This window comes from Mesoplodon bidens, assembly GCF_964165515.1.
Source record: "Mesoplodon bidens genome assembly, contig: HAP1_SCAFFOLD_56, whole genome shotgun sequence".
In the NCBI taxonomy this organism is placed as follows: Eukaryota; Metazoa; Chordata; class Mammalia; order Artiodactyla; family Ziphiidae; genus Mesoplodon; species Mesoplodon bidens.
Genome location: NW_027672718.1, coordinates 601,147 through 624,145, shown reverse-complemented (window position 1 = coordinate 624,145; position 22,999 = coordinate 601,147).

Below are 22,999 nucleotides of genomic sequence, written 5' to 3'. Positions count from 1 at the left end.
CCAAGACGCACAAGAAAAGCTGCTCAACATCACTAATTATTAGAGAAATGCAAATCAAAACTACAATGAGGTATGACCTCACTCCTGTTAGAATCGGGATCATCAGAAAATCTACAAACAACAAATTCTGGGGAGGGTGTGGACAAAAGGAACCCTCTTCCGCTATTGGTGGGCATGTAAATTGATACAGTCACTATGGAGAACAGTATGGAGGTTCCTTTAAAAAACTAAAAAGAGAATTACCATAGGATCCAGCAATCCCACTTCTGGGCATATACCCAGAGAAAACCATAAATCACAAAGACACATTCACCCCAGTGTTCATTGCAGCACTATTTACAATAGCCAGGTAATGGAAGCAACCTAAATACCCAGAGACAGACGAATGGATAAAGATGTGGTACATATATAAAATGGAATATTACTCAGCCATAAAAAGGAATGAAACTGGGTCATTTATAGAGAAGTCGATGGATCTAGAGACTGTCATACAGAGTGAAGTAAGTCAGAAAGAGAAAAACAAATATTGTATATTAATGCATATTTGTGGAACCTAGAAAATGGTACAAATGAACTAGTTTGCAGGGCAGAAATAGAGACAGACGTAGAGAATAAACGTATGGACACCAAGTGGGGGAAGCCATGGGGTGGTGGTGGTGGGAGGAGTTGGGAGATTGGGATTGACCTGTATACATGTATATGCATGAAATAGATAACTAAGAATAACCTGCAGTATAAAAAAATAAATAAAATTAAATTTCAAAATTTTTAAAAATAAAATTTAAAAATAAAACAGAAAAATGTTCTTCCATTCACACAGATGTATTTATATGAATGAATTATTTCCATGCTTATATCAATATATACATAAAAGAGGAATAAAATCTAACTCGAACCAAAAAAAAAAAACCGGAACCTAACAGTTATACAGAGTAAAACCCTACCAAGGCACTTGCTCCAGCGGTAAACAATTCTGAAATTGGTCAGAGGTGGGGAATCATCTCTCATACAGCCAGCAGCCCCGCCACCCACGCAAGGAGCGTCCTCATCGCAAAGCTGGGGGACCGTGCCGAGGCCTCTGTGAGTAAACGTGAGCTGAGCCCCAGTCCAGCTGCTGTTGAAATTTTCCCTCCCTTCCCAGGTAGAACACCGGAATATGTACAAGGGCTTGAAAACCTAGAGGAAGGGACGTGGAGCCACACCAGCGACAGCACGCTGGCCATCTTGGTGCCTGCAGGCCAGCCATGATGGTCCTGGCCCCGGGCGCTCTTCTGGAAGCTTTCCATTTCCCTGCCTGAGATAGCCCTCCTGTCCCGGCCCCCACTCCTTTTTTTCCTTCCTCACCTCAGCCCGGAGAGAAATTCCAGTGCAAGTTATGGGTGACACATCCTCTTCTTTACAGGTGGCAGCCTGGCAACTCCTGCAGAATGTCCAGCAGAGCCCCACTCACACCGGGCCACCCACAAAGCCGTGGACCCTCACACCCTCCCACCAGCACAGCCCCGAGACTGCTGATGGGGCAGAGAATATGGAGACAGGCACAGCTGCAGGGGCTATTGCTGCCTGGAGTGCTGTTTATATTGACCTCAACCCAGGCACACCTGGGGAGGGCTTGCCGGCAGGGTCATGCTGCCCAGGTCAGCTAATCCTCAGCCCTCAGGGAATCACATTGCAGAAAATGGACCTCGCTAAGACAGAATATTAGCCAAGGAAAAAAAGGACACAATGCCATTTGCAGCACCGTAGATGAGTCTAGAGGTAATCACGTGACTTGTAGTAAGTCAGAAACTGAAAGACACATATCGTATGATATCACTTATAGGTGTTACCTAAAAATTGATACCAGGGCAGATATTTCCATGGAGAAGGGCAATCACAGATTCATTAAACAAACTTATGGTTCACCAATGGAAAGGTGTGAGGATTGGATTCATTACGATATTGGGGTTAACAGACAGATACAAACACAGGTGAAATATATAATTACCAAAGACCTACGGAATACCAAGAGAAGACTACTCAACATTCTGTCATAACGTACATGGGAAAAGGATCCCAGGAAGAACAGACATATGTATATGTGTAAAATAAACACATCTTGCACACCAAAAACAAGCCAAACGTTGTAATCAAACTTGCTGTAATAAAAAATAAAAAATTAAATTCAAAAACACAAACAAGAAGTAGTGAGACAAACTTAACGGCTTTCTCCTGGCCCATTCCGTTCTAAATTCCAATCTAGAACGTGAATTCCATTGAGGCTCTGCTGCCCTAGTAACCACATTTGGTAAGGGACAACTGCTGCCACCTTGTGGCCATTTCACACAACAGCAGCTTTAATCCCAGCGCTAATGGTCAGAGGATATTCAAAATCGTGACAGGCCTCTTAAAGACACCTGCCCTGAAAACAAATCCTGGTGTCATATATCGACCAAAAAATTCAAAAGACGTCCATATTTCAAAATGACAGTTTCAAGAGGCATATTTTAAGCACATTAGTGTTCTGCTTCTTTTGCTTTCTTTCTTTCTTGGTTAAAAAAACGGGAATGGAAAAAGGCAACCCTCAGAATGGGCGAAAACGTTCGCAAAAGAATCAATGGCCAAAGGTTTAATCTCCAATATATATAAACAGCTCATGCAGCTTAATATTAATAAAACATACAACCCAATACAAAAATGGGCAGAAGATCTAAATAGACGTTTCTTCCAAGAAGACACAGAGATGGCCAAGACGCACATGAAAAGCTGCTCAACATCACTAATTATTAGAGAAATGCAAATCAAAACTACAATGAGGTATGACCTCACTCCTGTTAGAATCGGGATCATCAGAAAATCTACAAACAACAAATTCTGTGGGCGGTGTGGACAAAAGGAACCCTCTTCCGCTATTGGTGGCATGTAAATTGATACAGTCACTATGGAGAACAGTATGGAGGTTCCTTTAAAAAACTAAAAAGAGAATTACCATAGGATCCAGCAATCCCACTTCTGGGCATATACCCAGAGAAAACCATAAATCACAAAGACACATTCACCACAATGTTCATTGCAGCACTATTTACAATAGCCAGGTAATGGAAGCAACCTAAATGCCCACAGACAGACGAATGGATAAAGATGTGCTACATATATAAAATGGAATATTACTCAGCCATAAAAAGGAATGAAACTGGGTCATTTGTAGAGAAGTCGATGGATCTAGAGACTGTCATACAGAGGGAAGTAAGTCAGAAAGAGAAAAACAAATATTGTATATTAATGCATATATGTGGAACCTAGAAAAATGGTACAAATGAACTAGTTTGCAGGGCAGAAATAGAGACAGAGGTAGAGAACAAACGTATGGACACCAAGTGTGGGAAGCCATGGGGTGGGGGTGGTGGGATGAGTTGGGAGATTGGGATTGACCTGTATACATGTATATGCATAAAATACATAACTGATAATAACCTGCTGTATAAAAAAGTAAATAAAATTAAATTTCAAAATTTTAAAAAATAAAATTTAAAAATAAAACAGAAAAAAGTTCTTCCCTTCACACACATGTATTTATAGGAATGAATTATTTCCATGCTTATATCTATAAATACATAAAAGAGGAATAAAATCTAACTTGAACCATAAACGAAAAAAAACCTGAACCCACCAGCTTTACAGAGGAAAACCCTATCAGGGCACTTGCTCCAGCGGTAAACAATTCTGAAGTTGGTCAGGGGTGGGGAATCATCTCCCATCCAGCCAGGAACCCACCCCCCACGCAAGAAGCGTCCTCATTGCAAAGCTGGGAGACCCTGCCGAGGCATCTCTGAATAAAGGTGAGCTGAGCCCCAGACCAGCTGCTGCTGAACTGTTCACACCCTTCCCACGAGAAACACCTGAATATGCACAAGGGTTTGAAATCCTAGAGGGAGGGCCATGGAGCCACACCAGCGAAAGCACGCAGGCCAAGTTGGTGACTGCAGGCCAGCCAGGGTGGTCCAGGCCCCGTGCGCTCTTCCGGAAGCTTTCCATTGTCCTGCCTGAGATACCCCTCCTCTCCCGTCCCCCACTGCTTTTTTCCTTCCTCACCTCTATCCGGAGAGAAATTCCAGCGGAAGGTATGGGTGACACATCCTCTTCTTTACAGGTGGCAGCCTGGCAACTCCTGCAGAAAGGCCAGCAGTGCCCCACTCACACCAGGCCACCAAAAAAGCTGTGGCCCCTCATTCCCTCCCACCAGCTCAGCCCCGAGACTGCTGACGGGGCAGAGAATATGGAGTCAGGCACAGCTTCAGGGGCTATTGCTGCCTGGAGCGCTGTTTATATTGACCTCAACCAGGCACACCTGGGGAGGGCCGGCCGGCAGGGTAAGGCTGCCCAGGTCAGCTAATCCACAACCCTCAGGGAATCACATTGTTGAAAATGGACCTCGCTAAGGCAGAATAGAAGCCAAGGAAAATAAGGACACAATGCCATTTGCAGCACCGTAGATGAGTCTAGAGGTAATCACGTGACTTGTAGTAAGTCAGAAAGGGAAAGACACATATCATATCATATCACTTATAGGTGTTACCTAAAAATGGATACCAGGGCAGACATTTCCACGGAGAAGGGCAATCACAGTTTCATTAAACACACTTATGGTTCACCAATGGAAAGGTGTGAGGATTGGTTTCATTACGATATCGCGGTTAACAGACATATACAAACACAGGTGACATATATAATCACCAAAGACCTACGGAATACCAAGAGAAGACTACTCAACATTCTGTCATAACGTCCCTGGGAAAAGGATCCCAGGAAGAACAGACATCTGTATATGTGTAAAAGAACCACATCTTCGACACCTACAATAAGCCAAACATTGTAATCAAACTTGCTGTAATAAAAAATAAAAATTTAAATTAAAAATACGAACAAGAAGTAGGGAGACAAACTTGAGGGGCTTTCTCCTGGCACATTCCATTCTAAATTCCAATCTAGAACACGACATCCATTGAGGCTCTGCTGCCCTAGTAACCAGATTTGGTAAGGGAGAACTGCTGCCACCTTGTGGCCGTTTCACACAACAGCAGCTTTAATCCCAGCGCTAATGGTCAGTTGATATTCAAAATCATTGCAGGCCTGTAAATGACACCTGCCCTGAAAACAAATCCTGGGGTCACGTATCGACCAAAAAATTCAAAGGACGTCCATATTTCAAAACGACCGTTTCAAAAGGCATATTTTATGCACATTAGTGTTCTGCTTCTTTGTCTTTCTTTTTTTTTGGTTAAAAAGACGGGAATGAAAAAAGGCATCCCTCAGACTGGGCGAAAATCGTTGCAAACGAATCAATGGACAAAGGTTTAATCTCCAATATATATAAACAGCTCATGCAGCTTAATATTAAAAAAACAAACAACCCAATACAAAAATGGGCAGAAGTTCTAAAGAGACGTTTCTTCAAAGAAGACACAGAGATGGCCAAGACGCACATGAAAAGCTGCTCAAGAGCACTAATTATTAGAGAAATGCAAATCAAAACTACAATGAGGTATCACCTCACACCTGTTAGGATCGGCATCATCAGAAAATCTACAAACAACAAATTCTGGGGAGGGTGTGGACAAAAGGAGCCCTCTTCCACTATTGGTGGGAATGTAAATTGTTACCGTCACTATGGAGAACAGTTTGGAGTTTCCTTTAAAAAACTAGAAATAGAATTACCATCTGATCCAGCAATCCCACTTCTGGACATATACCCAGAGAAAACCATAAATCAAAAAGGCACATTCACCACAATGTTCATTGCAGCACTATTTAAAATAGCCAGGTAATGGAAGCAACCTAAATGCCCACAGACAGATGAATGGATAAAGATGGGGTACATATATAAAATGGAATATTACTCGGCCCTAAAAAGGAATGAAACTGGGTCATTTGTAGAGACATCGATGGATCTAGAGACTGTCATATAGAATGAAGTAAGTCAGAAAGAGGAAATCAAATATTGTATATTAATGCATATATGTGGAACCTAAAAGATGGTACAGATGAACTGGTTTGCAGGGAAGAAATAGAGACACAGTGGTAGAGAACAAACGTATGGACACCAAGTGTGGGAAGCCATGGGGTGGTGGTGGTGGGATGAGTTGGGAGATTGGGATTGACCTGTATACATATATATGCATAAAATTCATAACTGATAATAACCTGCTGTATAAAAAAGTAAATAAAATTAAATTTCAATATTTTAAAAAATAAAATTTAAAAATAAAACAGAAAAAAGTTCTTCCCTTCACACACATGTATTTATAGGAATGAATTATTTCCATGCTTATATCTATAAATACATAAAAGAGGAATAAAATCTAACTTGAACCGTAAACGAAAAAATACCTGAACCCACCAGTTATACAGAGGAAAACACTATCAGGGCACTTGCTCCAGCGGTAAACAATTCTGAAATTGGTCAGAGGTGTGGAATCATCTCCCATCCAGCTAGCACCCACCCCCCACGCAAGGAGTGTCCTAATTGCAAAGCTGGGAGACCGTGCCGAGAAATCTCTGAATAAAGGTGAGCTGAGCCCCAGGCCAGCTGCTGCTGAACTGTTCCCACCCTTCCCAGGTAAAACACCTGAATATGTACAAGGGCTTGAAAGCCTAGAGGAAGGGCCGTGGAGCCACACTAGCGACAGCACGCAGGCCAACTTGGTGCCTGCAGGCCAGCCAGGGTGGTCCTGGCCCCGGGTACTCTTCCGGAAGCTTTCCATTGTCCTGCCTGTGATACCCCTCCTGTCCCGGCCCCCACTGCTTTTTTCCTTCCTCACCTCTGTCTGGAGAGAAATTCCAGCGGAAGGTATGGGTGACACATCCTCTTCTTTACAGGGGGCAGCCTGGCAACTCCTGCAGAAAGGCCAGCAGTGCCCCACTCACACCGGGCCACCAACAAAGCTGTGGCCCCTCATTCCCTCCCACCAGCTCAGCCCCGAGACTGCTGACGGGGCAGAGAATATGGAGTCAGGCACAGCTTCAGGGGCTATTGCTGCCTGGAGCGCTGTTTATATTGACCTCAAACAGGCACACCTGGGGAGGGCCGGCCAGCAGGGTAAGGCTGCCCAGGTCAGCTAATCCACAACCCTCAGGGAATCATTGTTGAAAATGGACCTCGCTAAGGCAGAATAGAAGCCAAGGAAAATAAGGACACAATGCCATTTGCAGCACCGTAGATGAGTCTAGAGGTAATCACGTGACTTGTAGTAAGTCAGAAAGTGAAAGACACATATCATATCACTTATAGGTGTTACCTATAAATGGATACCAGGGCAGATATTTCCACGGAGAAGGGCAATCACAGATTCATTAAACAAACTTATGGTTCACCAATGGAAAGGTGGGAGGATTGGTTTCATTACGATATCGGGGTTAACAGACATATACAAACACAGGTGACATATATAATCACCAAAGACCTACGGAATACCAAGAGAAGACTACTCAACATTCTGTCATAACGTCCCTGGGAAAAGGATCCCAGGAAGAACAGACATCTGTATATGTGTAAAAGAACCACATCTTCGACACCTACAATAAGCCAAACATTGTAATCAAACTTGCTGTAATAAAAAATAAAAATTTAAATTAAAAATACGAACAAGAAGTAGGGAGACAAACTTGAGGGGCTTTCTCCTGGCACATTCCATTCTAAATTCCAATCTTGAACACGACTTCCATTGAGGCTCTGCTGCCCTAGTAACCAGATTTGGTAAGGGAGAACTGCTGCCACCTTGTGGCCGTTTCACACAACAGCAGCTTTAATCCCAGCGCTAATGGTGAGTTGATATTCAAAATCATTGCAGGCCTGTGAATGACACCTTCCCTGAAAACAAATCCTGGGGTCACATATCGACCAAAAAATTCAAAGGACGTCCATATTTCAAAACGACCGTTTCAAAAGGCATATTTTATGCACATTAGTGTTCTGCTTCTTTGTCTTTCTTTCTTTTTTGGTTAAAAAGACGGGAGTGGAAAAAGGCATCCCTCAGACTGGGCGAAAATCGTTGCAAACGAATCAATGGACAAAGGTTTAATCTCCAATATATATAAACAGCTCATGCAGCTTAATTTAAAAAAAACAAACAACCCAATACAAAAATGGGCAGAAGTTCTAAAGATACGTTTCTTCAAAGAAGACCAAGAGATGGCCAAGACGCACATGAAAAGATGCTCAAGAGCACTAATTATTAGAGAAATGCAAATCAAAACTACAATGAGGTATCACCTCACACCTGTTAGAATCGGCATCATCAGAAAATCTACAAACAACAAATTCTGTGGAGGGTGTGGACAAAAGGAGCCCTCTTCCACTATTGGTGGGAATGTAAATTGATACAGTCACTCTGGAGAACACTATGGTGTTTCCTTTAAAAAACTAGAAATAGACTTACCATCTGATCCAGCAATCCCACTTCTGGGCATATACCCAGAGAAAACCATAAATCAAAAAGGCACATTCACCACAATGTTCATTGCAGCACTATTTACAATAGACAGGTAATGGAAGCAACCTAAATGCCCACAGACAGATGAATGGATAAAGATGGGGTACATATATAAAATGGAATATTACTCGGCCATAAAAGGGAATGAAACTGGGTCATTTGTAGAGACATCGATGGATCTAGAGACTGTCATATAGAATGAAGTAAGTCAGAAAGAGGAAATCAAATATGGTATATTAATGCATATATGTGGAACCTAAAAGATGGTACAGATGAACTGGTTTGCAGGGAAGAAATAGAGACACAGAGGTAGTGAACAAACGTATGGACACCAAGTGGGGGAAGCCATGGGGTGGGGGTGGTGGGATGAGTTGGGAGATTGGGATTGACCTGTATACATGTATATGCATAAAATACATAACTGATAATAACCTGCTGTATAAAAAAGTAAATAAAATTAAATTTCAAAATTTTTAAAAATAAAATTTAAAAATAAAACAGAAAAAAGTTCTTCCCTTCACACACATGTATTTATAGGAATGAATTATTTCCATGCTTATATCTATAAATACATAAAAGAGGAATAAAATCTAACTTGAACCATAAACGAAAAAAAACCTGAACCCACCAGTTATACAGAGGAAAACACTATCAGGGCACTTGCTCCAGCGGTAAACAATTCTGAAGTTGATCAGAGGTGGGGAATCATCTCCCAACCAGCCAGGAACCCACCCCCCACGCAAGAAGCGTCCTCATTGCAAAGCTGGGAGACCCTGCCGAGGCATCTCTGAATAAAGGTGAGCTGAGCCCCAGACCAGCTGCTGCTGAACTGTTCCCACCCTTCCCAGGAGAAACACCTGAATATGCACAAGGGTTTGAAATCCTAGAGGGAGGGCCATGGAGCCACACCAGCGAAAGCACGCAGGCCAAGTTGGTGACTGCAGGCCAGCCAGGGTGGTCCAGGCCCCGTGCGCTCTTCCGGAAGCTTTCCATTGTCCTGCCTGAGATACCCCTCCTCCCCCGGCCCCCACTGCTTTTTTCCTTCCTCACCTCTGTCCGGAGAGAAATTCCAGCGGAAGGTATGGGTGACACATCCTCTTCTTTACAGGTGGTGGCAGCCTGGCAACTCCTGCAGAAAGGCCAGCAGTGCCCCACTCACACCGGGCCAACAACAAAGCTCTGGCCCCTCATTCCCTCCCACCAGCTCAGCTCCGAGACTGCTGACGGGGCAGAGAATATGGAGTCAGGCACAGCTTCAGGGGCTATTGCTGCCTGGAGCGCTGTTTATATTGACCTCAACCAGGCACACCTGGGGAGGGCCGGACGGCAGGGTAAGGCTGCCCAGGTCAGCTAATCCACAACCCTCAGGGAATCACATTGTTGAAAATGGACCTCGCTAAGGCAGAATAGAAGCCAAGGAAAATAAGGACACAATGCCATTTGCAGCACCGTAGATGAGTCTAGAGGTAATCAGGTGACTTGTAGTAAGTGAAAAAGTGAAAGACACATATCATATCATATCACTTATAGGTGTTACCTAAAAATGGATACCAGGGCAGATATTTCCACGGAGAAGGGCAATCACAGTTTCATTAAACAAACTTATGGTTCACCAATGGAAAGGTGTGAGGATTGGATTCATTACGATATTGGGGTTAACAGACAGATACAAACACAGGTGAAATATATAATCACCAAAGACCTATGGAATACCAAGAGAAGACTACTCAACATTCTGTCATAACGTACATGGGAAAAGGATCCCAGGAAGAACAGACATATGTATATGTGTAAAAGAAACACATCTTGCACACCAAAAACAAGCCAAACGTTGTAATCAAACTTGCTGTAATAAAAAATTAAAAAAATTAAATTCAAAACACGAACAAGAAGTAGTGAGACAATCTTGAGGGGCTTTCTCCTGGCCCATTCCGTTCTAAATTCCAATCTAGAACGTGAATTCCATTGAGGCTCTGCTGCCCTAGTAACCAGATTTGGTAAGGGAGAATTGCTGCCACCTTGTGGCCGTTTCACACAACAGCAGCTTTAATCCCAGCTCTAATGGTCAGTGGATATTCAAAATCATTAGAGGCCTGTAAATGACACCTGTCCTGAAAACAAATCCTGGCGTCATATATCGACCAAAAAATTCAAAAGACGTCCATATTTCAAAATGACAGTTTCAAAAGGCATATTTTACGCACATTACTGTTCTGCTTCTTTTGCTTTCTTTCTTTCTTGGTTAAAAAAACGGGAATGGAAAAAGGCAACCCTCAGAATGGGCGAAAACGTTCGCAAACGAATCAATGGACAAAGGTTTAATCTCCAATATATATAAACAGCTCATGCAGCTTAATATTAATAAAACAAACAACCCAATACAAAAATGGGCAGAAGATCTAAATAGACGTTTCTTCAAAGAAGACACAGAGAGGGCCAAGAAGCACATGAAAAGCTGCTCAACATCACTAATTATTAGAGAAATGCAAATCAAAACAACAATGAGGTATGACCTCACTCCTGTTAGAATCGGGATCATCAGAAAATCTACAAACAACAAATTCTGGGGACGGTGTGGACAAAAGGAACCCTCTTCCGCTATTGGTGGGCATGTAAATTGATACAGTCACTATGGAGAACAGTATGGAGGTTCCTTTAAAAAACTAAAAAGAGAATTACCATAGGATCCAGCAATCCAACTTCTGGGCATATACCCAGAGAAAACCATAAATCACAAAGACACATTCACCAAAATGTTCATTGCAGCACTATTTACAATAGCCAGGTAATGGAAGCAACGTCAATGCCCACAGACAGACGAATGGATAAAGATGTGGTACATATATAAAATGGAATATTACGGAGCCATAAAAAGGAATGAAACTGGGTCATCTGTAGAGAAGTCGATGGATCTAGAGACTGTCATACAGAGGGAAGTAAGTCAGAAAGAGAAAAACAAATATTGTTTATTAATGCATATATGTGGAACCTAGAAAAATGGTACAAATGAACTAGTTTGAAGGGCAGAAATAGAGACAGAGGTAGAGAGCAAACGTATGGACACCAAGTGGGGGAAGCCATGGGGTGGTGGTGGTGGGATGAGTTGGGAGATTGGGATTGACCTGTATACATGTATATGCATGAAATAGATAACTAAGAATAACCTGCTGTACAAAAAAATAAATAAAATTAAATTTCAAAATTTTGAAAAATAAAATTTAAAAATAAAACAGAAAAAAGTTCTTCCATTCACACAGATGTATTTATAGGAATGAATTATTTCCATGCTTATATCAATAAATACATAAAAGAGGAATAAAATCTAACTCGAACCAAAAAAAAAAAAAACGGAACCTAACAGTTATACAGAGGAAAACCCTACCAAGGCACTTGCTCCAGCGGTAAACAATTCTGAAATTGGTCAGAGGTGGGGAATCATCTCTCATACAGCCAGCAGCCCCGCCACCCACGCAAGGAGCATCCTCAATGCAAAGCTGGGGGACCGAGCCGAGGCCTCTGTGAGTAAACGTGAGCTGAGCCCCAGGCCAGCTGCTGTTGAAATTTTCCCTCCCTTCCCAGGTTAAACACCTGAATATGTACAAGTGCTTGAAAACCTAGAGGAAGGGCCGTGGAGCCACACCAGCGACAGCACGCTGGCCAACTTGGTGCCTGCAGGCCTGCCAGGATGGTCCTGGCCCCAGGCGCTCTTCTGGAAGCTTTCCATTTCCCTGCCTGAGATACCCCTCCTGTCCCGGCCCCCACTCCTTTTTTTCCTTCCTCACCTCAGCCCGGAGAGAAATTCCACTGGAAGTTATGGGTGACACATCCTCTTCTTTACAAGTGGCAGCCTGGCAACTCCTGCAGAAAGTCCAGCAGAGCCCCACTCACACCGGGCCACCCACAAAGCCGTGGACCCTCACACCCTCCCACCAGCACAGCCCCGAGACTGCTGACGGGGCAGAGAATATGGAGTCAGACACAGCTGCAGGGGCTATTGCTGCCAGGAGTGCTGTTTATATTGACCTCAACACAGGCACACCTGGGGAGGGCCGGCCAGCAGGGTCAGGCTGCCCAGGTCAGCTAATACTCAGCCCTCAGGGAATCACATTGCAGAAAATGGACCTCGCTAAGACAGAATATTAGCCAAGGAAAAAAGGACACAATGCCAGATGCAGCAAGGTAGATGAGTCTAGAGGTAATCACGTGACTTGTAGTAAGTCAGAAACTGAAAGACACATATCGTATGATATCACTTATAGGTGTTACCTAACAATTGATACCAGGGCAGATATTTCCATGGAGAAGGGCAATCACAGATTCATTAAACAAACTTATGGTTCACCAATGGAAAGGTGCGAGGATTGGATTCATTACGATATTGGGGTTAACAGACAGATACAAACACAGGTGAAATATATAATCACCAAAGACCTACGGAATACCAAGAGAAGACTACTCAACATTCTCTCATAACGTCCCTGGGAAAAGGATCCCAGGAAGAACAGACATATGTATATGTGTAAAAGAACCACATCTTCGACACCTACAATAAGCCAAACATTGTAATCAAACTTGCTGTAATAAAAAATAAAAATTTAAATTAAAAATACGAACAAGAAGTAGGGAGACAAACTTGAGGGGCTTTCTCCTGGCACATTCCATTCTAAATTCCAATCTAGAACACGACATCCATTGAGGCTCTGCTGCCCTAGTAACCAGATTTGGTAAGGGAGAACTGCTGCCACCTTGTGGCCGTTTCACACAACAGCAGCTTTAATCCCAGCGCTAATGGTCAGTTGATATTCAAAATCATTGCAGGCCTGTAAATGACACCTGCCCTGAAAACAAATCCTGGGGTCACGTATCGACCAAAAAATTCAAAGGACGTCCATATTTCAAAACGACCGTTTCAAAAGGCATATTTTATGCACATTAGTGTTCTGCTTCTTTGTCTTTCTTTTTTTTTGGTTAAAAAGACGGGAATGGAAAAAGGCATCCCTCAGACTGGGCGAAAATCGTTGCAAACGAATCAATGGACAAAGGTTTAATCTCCAATATATATAAACAGCTCATGCAGCTTAATATTAAAAAAACAAACAACCCAATACAAAAATGGGCAGAAGTTCTAAAGAGACGTTTCTTCAAAGAAGACACAGAGATGGCCAAGACGCACATGAAAAGCTGCTCAAGAGCACTAATTATTAGAGAAATGCAAATCAAAACTACAATGAGGTATCACCTCACACCTGTTAGAATCGGCATCATCAGAAAATCTACAAACAACAAATTCTGGGGAGTGTGTGAACTAAATGAGCCCTCTTCTACTATTTGTGGGAATGTAAATTGATACCGTCAATATGGAGAACAGTATGGAGTTTCCTTTAAAAAACTAGAAATAGAATTACCATCTGATCCAGCAATCCCACTTCTGGGCATATACCCAGAGAAAACCATAAATCAAAAAGGCACATTCACCACAATGTTCATTGCAGCACTATTTACAATAGACAGGTAATGGAAGCAAACTAAATGCCCACAGACAGATGAATGGATAAAGATGGGGTACATATATAAAATGGAATATTACTCGGCCATAAAAAGGAATGAAACTGGGTCATTTGTAGAGACATCGATGGATCTAGAGACTGTCATACAGAATGAAGTAAGTCAGAAAGAGGAAATCAAATATTTTATATTAATGCATATATGTGGAACCTAAAAAATGGTACAGATGAACTGGTTTGCAGGGAAGAAATAGAGACGCAGAGATAGAGAACAAACGTATGGACACCAAGTGTGGGAAGCCATGGGGTGGTGGTGGTGGGATGAGTTGGGAGATTCGGATTGACCTGTATACATGTATATGCATAAAATACAAAACTAATAATAACGTGCTATATAAAAAAGTAAATGAAATTAAATTTCAAAATTTTAAAAAATAAAATTTAAAAATAAAACAGAAAAAATTTATTACCTTCACAAAGATGTATTTATAGGAAAGAATTATTTCCATGCTTATATCTATAAATACATAAAAGAGGAATAAAATCTAACTTGAACCATATACGAAAAAAAACCTGAACCCACCAGTTATACAGAGGAAAACCCTATCAGGGCACTTGCTCCAGCGGTAAACAATTCTGAAATTGGTCAGAGGTGTGGAATCATCTCCCATCCAGCTAGCACCCAACCCCCACGCAAGGAGCGTCCTCATTGCAAAGCTGGGAGACCGTGCCGAGGCATCTCTGAATAAAGGTGAGCTGAGCCCCAGGCCAGCTGCTGCTGAACTGTTCCCACCCTTCCCAGGTAAAACACCTGAATATGTACAAGGGCTTGAAAGCCTAGAGGACGGGACGTGGAGCCACACTAGCGACAGCACGCAGGCCAACTTGGTGCCTGCAGGCCAGCCAGGGTGGTCCTGGCCCCGGGTACTCTTCCGGAAGCTTTCCATTGTCCTGCCTGTGATACCCCTCCTGTCCCGGCCCCCACTGCTGTTTTCCTTCCTCACCTCTGTCCGGAGAGAAATTCCAGCGGAAGGTATGGGTGACACATCCTCTTCTTTACAGGTGGCAGCCTGGCAACTCCTGCAGAAAGGCCAGCAGTGCCCCACTCACACCGGGCCACCAACAAAGCTGTGGCCCCTCATTCCCTCCCACCAGCTCAGCCCCGAGACTGCTGACGGGGCAGAGAATATGGAGTCAGGCACAGCTTCAGGGGCTATTGCTGCCTGGAGCGCTGTTTATATTGACCTCAACCAGGCACACCTGGGGAGGGCCGGCCGGCAGGGTAAGGCTGCCCAGGTCAGCTAATCCACAACCCTCAGGGAATCACATTGTTGAAAATGGACCTCGCTAAGGCAGAATAGAAGCCAAGGAAAATAAGGACACAATGCCATTTGCAGCACCGTAGATGAGTCTAGAGGTAATCACGTGACTTGTAGTAAGTCAGAAAGTGAAAGACACATATCATATCATATCACTTATAGGTGTTACCTAAAAATGGATACCAGGGCAGATACTTCCACGGAGAAGGGCAATCACAGATTCATTAAACACACTTATGGTTCACCAATGGAAAGGTGTGAGGATTGGTTTCATTACGATATCGGGGTTAACAGACATATACAAACACAGCTGACATATATAATCACCAAAGACCTACGGAATACCAAGAGAAGACTACTCAACATTCTGTCATAACGTCCCTGGGAAAAGGATCCCAGGAAGAACAGACATCTGTATATGTGTAAAAGAACCACATCTTCGACACCTACAATAAGCTAAACATTGTAATCAAACTTGCTGTAATAAAAAATAAAAATTTAAATTAAAAATACGAACAAGAAGTAGGGAGACAAACTTGAGGGGCTTTCTCCTGGCACATTCCATTCTAAATTCCAATCTAGAACATGACTTCCATTGAGGCTCTGCTGCCCTAGTAACCAGATTTGGTAAGGGAGAACTGCTGCCACCTTGTGGCCGTTTCACACAACAGCAGCTTTAATCCCAGCGCTAATGGTCAGTTGATATTCAAAATCATTGCAGGCCTGTAAATGACACCTGCCCTGAAAACAAATCCTGGGGTCACATATCGACCAAAAAATTCAAAGGACGTCCATATTTCAAAACGACCGTTTCAAAAGGCATATTTTATGCACATTAGTGTTCTGCTTCTTTGTCTTTCTTTCTTTTTTGGTTAAAAAGACGGGAATGGAAAAAGGCATCCCTCAGACTGGGCGAAAATCGTTGCAAACGAATCAATGGACAAAGGTTTAATCTCCAATATATATAAACAGCTCATGCAGCTTAATTTTAAAAAAACAAACAACCCAATACAAAAATGGGCTGAAGTTCTAAAGAGAAGTTTCTTCAAAGAAGACACAGAGATGGCCAAAACGCACATGAAAAGCTGCTCAACATCACTAATTATTAGAGAAATGCAAATCAAAACTACATGAGGTATCACCTCACACCTGTTAGGATCGGCATCATCAGAAAATCTACAAACAACAAATTCTGGGGAGGGTGTGGACAAAAGGAGCCCTCTTCCACTATTGGTGGGAATGTAAATTGATACAGTCACCATGGAGAACACTATGGAGTTTCCTTTAAAAATATAGAAATAGAATTCCCATATGATCCAGCAATCCCACTTCTGGGCATATACCCAGAGAAAACCATAAATCAAAAAGGCACATTCACCACAATGTTCATTGCAGCACTATTTAAAATAGCCAGGTAATGGAAGCAACCTAAATGCCCACAGACAGATGAATGGATAAAGATGGCGTACATATATAAAATGGAATATTACTCGGCCATAAAAAGGAATGAAACTGGGTCATTTGTAGAGACATCGATGGATCTAGAGACTGTCCTATAGAATGAAGTAAGTCAGAAAGAGGAAAACAAATATTGTATATTAATGCATATATGTGGAACCTAAAAGATGGTACAGATGAACTGGTTTGCAGGGAAGAAATAGAGACGCAGAGGTAGAGAACAAACGTATGGACACCAAGTGTGGGAAGCCATGGGGTGGTGGTGGTGGGATGAGTTGGGAGATTGGGATTGACCTGTATACATGTATATGCATAAAATACATAACTGATAATAACCTGCTGTATAAAAAAGTAAATAAAATTAAATTTCAAAATTTTAAAAAATAAAATTTAAAAATAAAAGAGAAAAAAGTTCTTCCCTTCCCACACATGTATTTATAGGAATGAATTATTTCCATGCTTATATCTATAAATACATAAAAGAGGAATAAAATCTAACTTGAACCATAAACGAAAATAAACCTGAACACACCAGTTATATAGAGGAAAACCCTATCAGGGCACTTGCTCCAGCGGTAAACAATTCTGAAATTGGTCAGAGGTGTGGAATCATCTCCCATCCAGCTAGCACCCACCCCCCACGCAAGGAGCGTCCTCATTGCAAAGCTGGGGGACCGTGCCGAGGAATCTCTGAATAAAGGTGAGCTGAGCCCCAGGCCAGCTGCTGCTGAACTGTTCCCACCCTTCCCAGGTAAAACACCTGAATATGTACAAGGGCTTGAAAGCCTAGAGGAAGGGCCCTGGAGCCACACTAGCGACAGCACGCAGGCCAACTTGGTGCCTGCAGGCCAGCCAGGGTGGTCCTGGCCCCGGGTACTCTTCCGGAAGCATTCCATTGTCCTGCCTGTGATACCCCTCCTGTCCCAGCCCCCACTGCTTTTTTCCTTCCTCACCTCTGTCCAGAGAGAAATTCCAGCGGAAGGTATGGGTGACACATCCTCTTCTTTACAGGTGGCAGCCTGGCAACTCCTGCAGAAAGGCCAGCAGTGCCCCACTCACACCGGGCCACCAACAAAGCTGTGGCCCCTCATTCCCTCCCACCAGCTCAGCCCCGAGACTGCTGACGGGGCAGAGAATATGGAGTCAGGCACAGCTTCAGGGGCTATTGCTGCCTGGAGCGCTGTTTATATTGACCTTAACCAGGCACACCTGGGGAGGGCTGGCCGGCAGGGTAAGGCTGCCCAGGTCAGCTAATCCACAACCCTCAGGGAATCACATTGTTGAAAATGGACCTCGCTAAGGCAGAATAGAAGCCAAGGAAAATAAGGACACAATGCCATTTGCAGCACCGTAGATGAGTCTAGAGGTAATCAGGTGACTTGTAGTAAGTGAAAAAGTGAAAGACACATATCATATCATATCACTTATAGGTGTTACCTAAAAATGGATACCAGGGCAGATATTTCCACGGAGAAGGGCAATCACAGTTTCATTAAACTTACGGTTCACCAATGGAAAGGTGTGAGGATTGGTTTCATTACGATATCGGGGTTAACAGACATATACAAACACAGGTGACATATATAATCACCAAAGACCTACGGAATACCAAGAGAAGACTACTCAACATTCTGTCATAACGTCCCTGGGAAAAGGATCCCAGGAAGAACAGACATCTGTATATGTGTAAAAGAACCACATCTTCGACACCTACAATAAGCCAAACATTGTAATCAAACTTGCTGTAATAAAAAATAAAAATTTATATTAAAAATACGAACAAGAAGTAGGGAGACAAACTTGAGGGGCTTTCTCCTGGCACATTCCATTCTAAATTCCAATCTAGAACACGACTTCCATTGAGGCTCTGCTGCCCTAGTAACCAGATTTGGTAAGGGAGAACTGCTGCCACCTCGTGGCCGTTTCACACAACAGCAGCTTTAATCCCAGCGCTAATGGTCAGTTGATATTCAAAATCATTGCAGGCCTGTAAATGACACCTGCCCTGAAAACAAATCCTGGGGTCACATATCGACCAAAAAATTCAAAGCACGTCCATATTTCAAAACGACCGTTTCACAAGGCATATTTTATGCACATTAGTGTTCTGCTTCTTTGTCTTTCTTTCTTTTTTGGTTAAAAAGACGGGAATGGAAAAAGGCATCCCTCAGACTGGGCGAAAATCGTTGCAAACGAATCAATGGACAAAGGTTTAATCTCCAATATATATAAACAGCTCATGCAGCTTAATATTAAAAAAACAAACAACCCAATACAAAAATGGGCAGAAGTTCTAAAGAGACGTTTCTTCAAAGAAGACACAGAGATGGCCAAGATGCACATGAAAAGCTGCTCAAGTGCACTAATTATTAGAGAAATGCAAATCAAAACTACAATAAGGTATCACCTCACACCTGTTAGGATCGGCATCATCAGAAAATCTACAAACAACAAATTCTGGGGAGGGTGTGGACAAAAGGAGCCCTCTTCCACTATTGGTGGGAATGTAAATTGATACCGTCACTATGGAGAACAGTATGGAGTCTCCTTTAAAAAACTAGAAATAGAATTACCATCCGATCCAGCAATCCCACTTCTGGGCATATACCCAGAGAAAACCATAAATCAAAAAGGCACATTCACCACAATGTTCATTGCAGCACTATTTAAAATAGCCAGGTAATGGAAGCAACCTAAATGCCCACAGACAGATGAATGGATAAAGATGGGGTACATATATAAAATGGAGTATTACTCGGCCATAAAAAGGAATGAAACTGGGTCATTTGTAGAGACATCGATGGATCTAGAGACTGTCATACAGAATGAAGTAAGTCAGAAAGAGGAAAACAAATATTGTATATTAATGCATATATGTGGAACCTAAAAGACGGTACAGATGAACTGGTTTGCAGGGAAGATATAGAGACACAAAGGTAGAGAACAAACTTATGGACACCAAGTGTGGGAAGCCATGGGGTGGTGGTGGTGGGATGAGTTGGGAGATTGGGATTGACCTGTATACATGTATATGCATAAAATACATAACTGATAATAACCTGTATAAAAAAGTAAATAAAATTAAATTTCAAACTTTAAAAAAATAATATTTAAAAATAAAACAGAAAAAAGTTCTTCCCTTCACACACATGTATTTATAGGAATGAATTATTTCCATGCTTATATCTATAAATACATAAAAGAGGAATAAAATCTAACTTGAACCATATATGAAAAAAAACCTGAACCCACCAGTTATACAGAGGAAAACCCTATCAGGGCACTTGCTCCAGCGGTAAACAATTCTGAAATTGGTCAGAGGTGTGGAATCATCTCCCATCCAGCTAGCACCCACCCCCCACGCAAGGAGCGTCCTCATTGCAAAGCTTGGAGACCGTGCCGAGGCATCTCTGAATAAAGGTGAGCTGAGCCCCAGGCCAGCTGCTGCTGAACTGTTCCCACCCTTCCCAGGTAAAACACCTGAATATGTACAAGGGCTTGAAAGCCTAGAGGACGGGACGTGGAGCCACACTAGCGACAGCACGCAGGCCAACTTGGTGCCTGCAGGCCAGCCAGGGTGGTCCTGGCCCCGGGTACTCTTCCGGAAGCTTTCCATTGTCCTGCCTGTGATACCCCTCCTGTCCCGGCCCCCACTGCTTTTTTCCTTCCTCACCTCTGTCCGGAGAGAAATTCCAGCGGAAGGTATGGGTGACACATCCTCTTCTTTACAGGTGGCAGCCTGGCAACTCCTGCAGAAAGGCCAGCAGTGCCCCACTCACACCGGGCCACCAACAAAGCTGTGGCCCCTCATTCCCTCCCACCAGCTCAGCCCCGAGACTGCTGACGGGGCAGAGAATATGGAGTCAGGCACAGCTTCAGGGGCTATTGCTGCCTGGTGCACTGTTTATATTGACCTCAACCAGGCACACCTGGGGAGGGCCGGCCGGCAGGGTAAGGCTGCCCAGGTCAGCTAATCCACAACCCTCAGGGAATCACATTGTTGAAAATGGACCTCGATAAGGCAGAATAGAAGCCAAGGAAAATAAGGACACAATGCCATTTGCAGCACCGTAGATGAGTCTAGAGGTAATCACGTGACTTGTAGTAAGTCAGAAAGTGAAAGACACATATCATATCATATCACTTATAGGTGTTACCTAAAAATGGATACCAGGGCAGATACTTCCACGGAGAAGGGCAATCACAGATTCATTAAACACACTTATGGTTCACCAATGGAAAGGTGTGAGGATTGGTTTCATTACGATATCGGGGTTAACAGACATATACAAACACAGGTGACATATATAATCACCAAAGACCTACGGAATACCAAGAGAAGACTACTCAACATTCTGTCATAACGTCCCTGGGAAAAGGATCCCAGGAAGGACAGACATCTGTATATGTGTAAAAGAACCACATCTTCGACACCTACAATAAGCCAAACATTGTAATCAAACTTGCTGTAATAAAAAATAAAAATTTAAATTAAAAATACGAACAAGAAGTAGGGAGACAAACTTGAGGGGCTTTCTCCTGGCACATTCCATTCTAAATTCCAAACTAGAACATGACTTCCATTGAGGCTCTGCTGCCCTAGTAACCGGATTTGGTAAGGGAGAACTGCTGCCACCTTGTGGCCGTTTCACACAACAGCAGCTTTAATCCCAGCGCTAATGGTCAGTTGATATTCAAAATCATTGCAGGCCTGTAAATGACACCTGCCCTGAAAACAAATCCTGGGGTCACATATCGACCAAAAAATTCAAAGGACGTCCATATTTCAAAACGACCGTTTCAAAAGGCATATTTTATGCACATTAGTGTTCTGCTTCTTTGTCTTTCTTTCTTTTTTGGTTAAAAAGACGGGAATGGAAAAAGGCATCCCTCAGACTGGGCGAAAATCGTTGCAAACGAATCAATGGACAAAGGTTTAATCTCCAATATATATAAACAGCTCATGCAGCTTAATTTTAAAAAAACAAACAACCCAATACAAAAATGGGCTGAAGTTCTAAAGAGACGTTTCTTCAAAGAAGACACAGAGACGGCCAAAACGCACATGAAAAGCTGCTCAACATCACTAATTATTAGAGAAATGCAAATCAAAACTACATGAGTGGGCTTCCCTGGTGGCGCAGTGGTTGAGAGTCCGCCTGCCGATGCAGGGGACACGGGTTCGTGCCCCGGTCTGGGAAGATCCCACATGCCGCGGAGCGGTTGGGCCCGTGGGCCGAGGCCGTTGAGCCTGCGCGTCCGGAGCCTGTGCTCCGCAACGGGAGAGGCCACAACAGTGAGAGGCCCACGTACAGCAAAAAAAAAAAAAAAAAAAAAACTACATGAGGTATCACCTCACACCTGTTAGGATCGGCATCATCAGAAAATCTACAAACAACAAATTCTGGGGAGGGTGTGGACAAAAGGAGCCCTCTTCCACTATTGGTGGGAATGTAAATTGATACCGTCACTATGGAGAACAGTATGGAGTCTCCTTTAAAAAACTAGAAATAGAATTACCATCCGATCCAGCAATCCCACTTCTGGGCATATACCCAGAGAAAACCATAAATCAAAAAGGCACATTCACCACAATGTTCATTGCAGCACTATTTAAAATACCCAGGTAATGGAAGCAACCTAAATGCCCACAGACAGATGAATGGATAAAGATGGGGTACATATATAAAATGGAGTATTACTCGGCCATAAAAAGGAATGAAACTGGGTCATTTGTAGAGACATCGATGGATCTAGAGACTGTCATACAGAATGAAGTAAGTCAGAAAGAGGAAAACAAATATTGTATATTAATGCATATATGTGGAACCTAAAAATGGTACAGTTGAACTGGTTTGCAGGGAAGAAACAGAGACCCAGAGGTAGAGAACAAACGTATGGACACCAAGAGTGGGAAGCCATGGTGTGGTGGTGGTGGGATGAGTTGGGAGATTGGGTTTGCCCTGTATACATGTATAGGCATAAAATACATAACTGATAATAACCTGCTGTATAAAAAAGTAAATAAAATTAAATTTCAAAATTTTAAAAGATAAAATTTAAAAATAAAACAGAAAAAAGTTCTTCCCTTCCCACACATGTATTTATAGGAATGAATTATTTCCATGCTTATATCTATAAATACATAAAAGAGGAATAAAATCTAACTTGAACCATAAACGAAAAAAAACCTGAACACACCAGTTATACAGAGGAAAACCCTATCAGGGCACTTGCTCCAGCGCTAAAC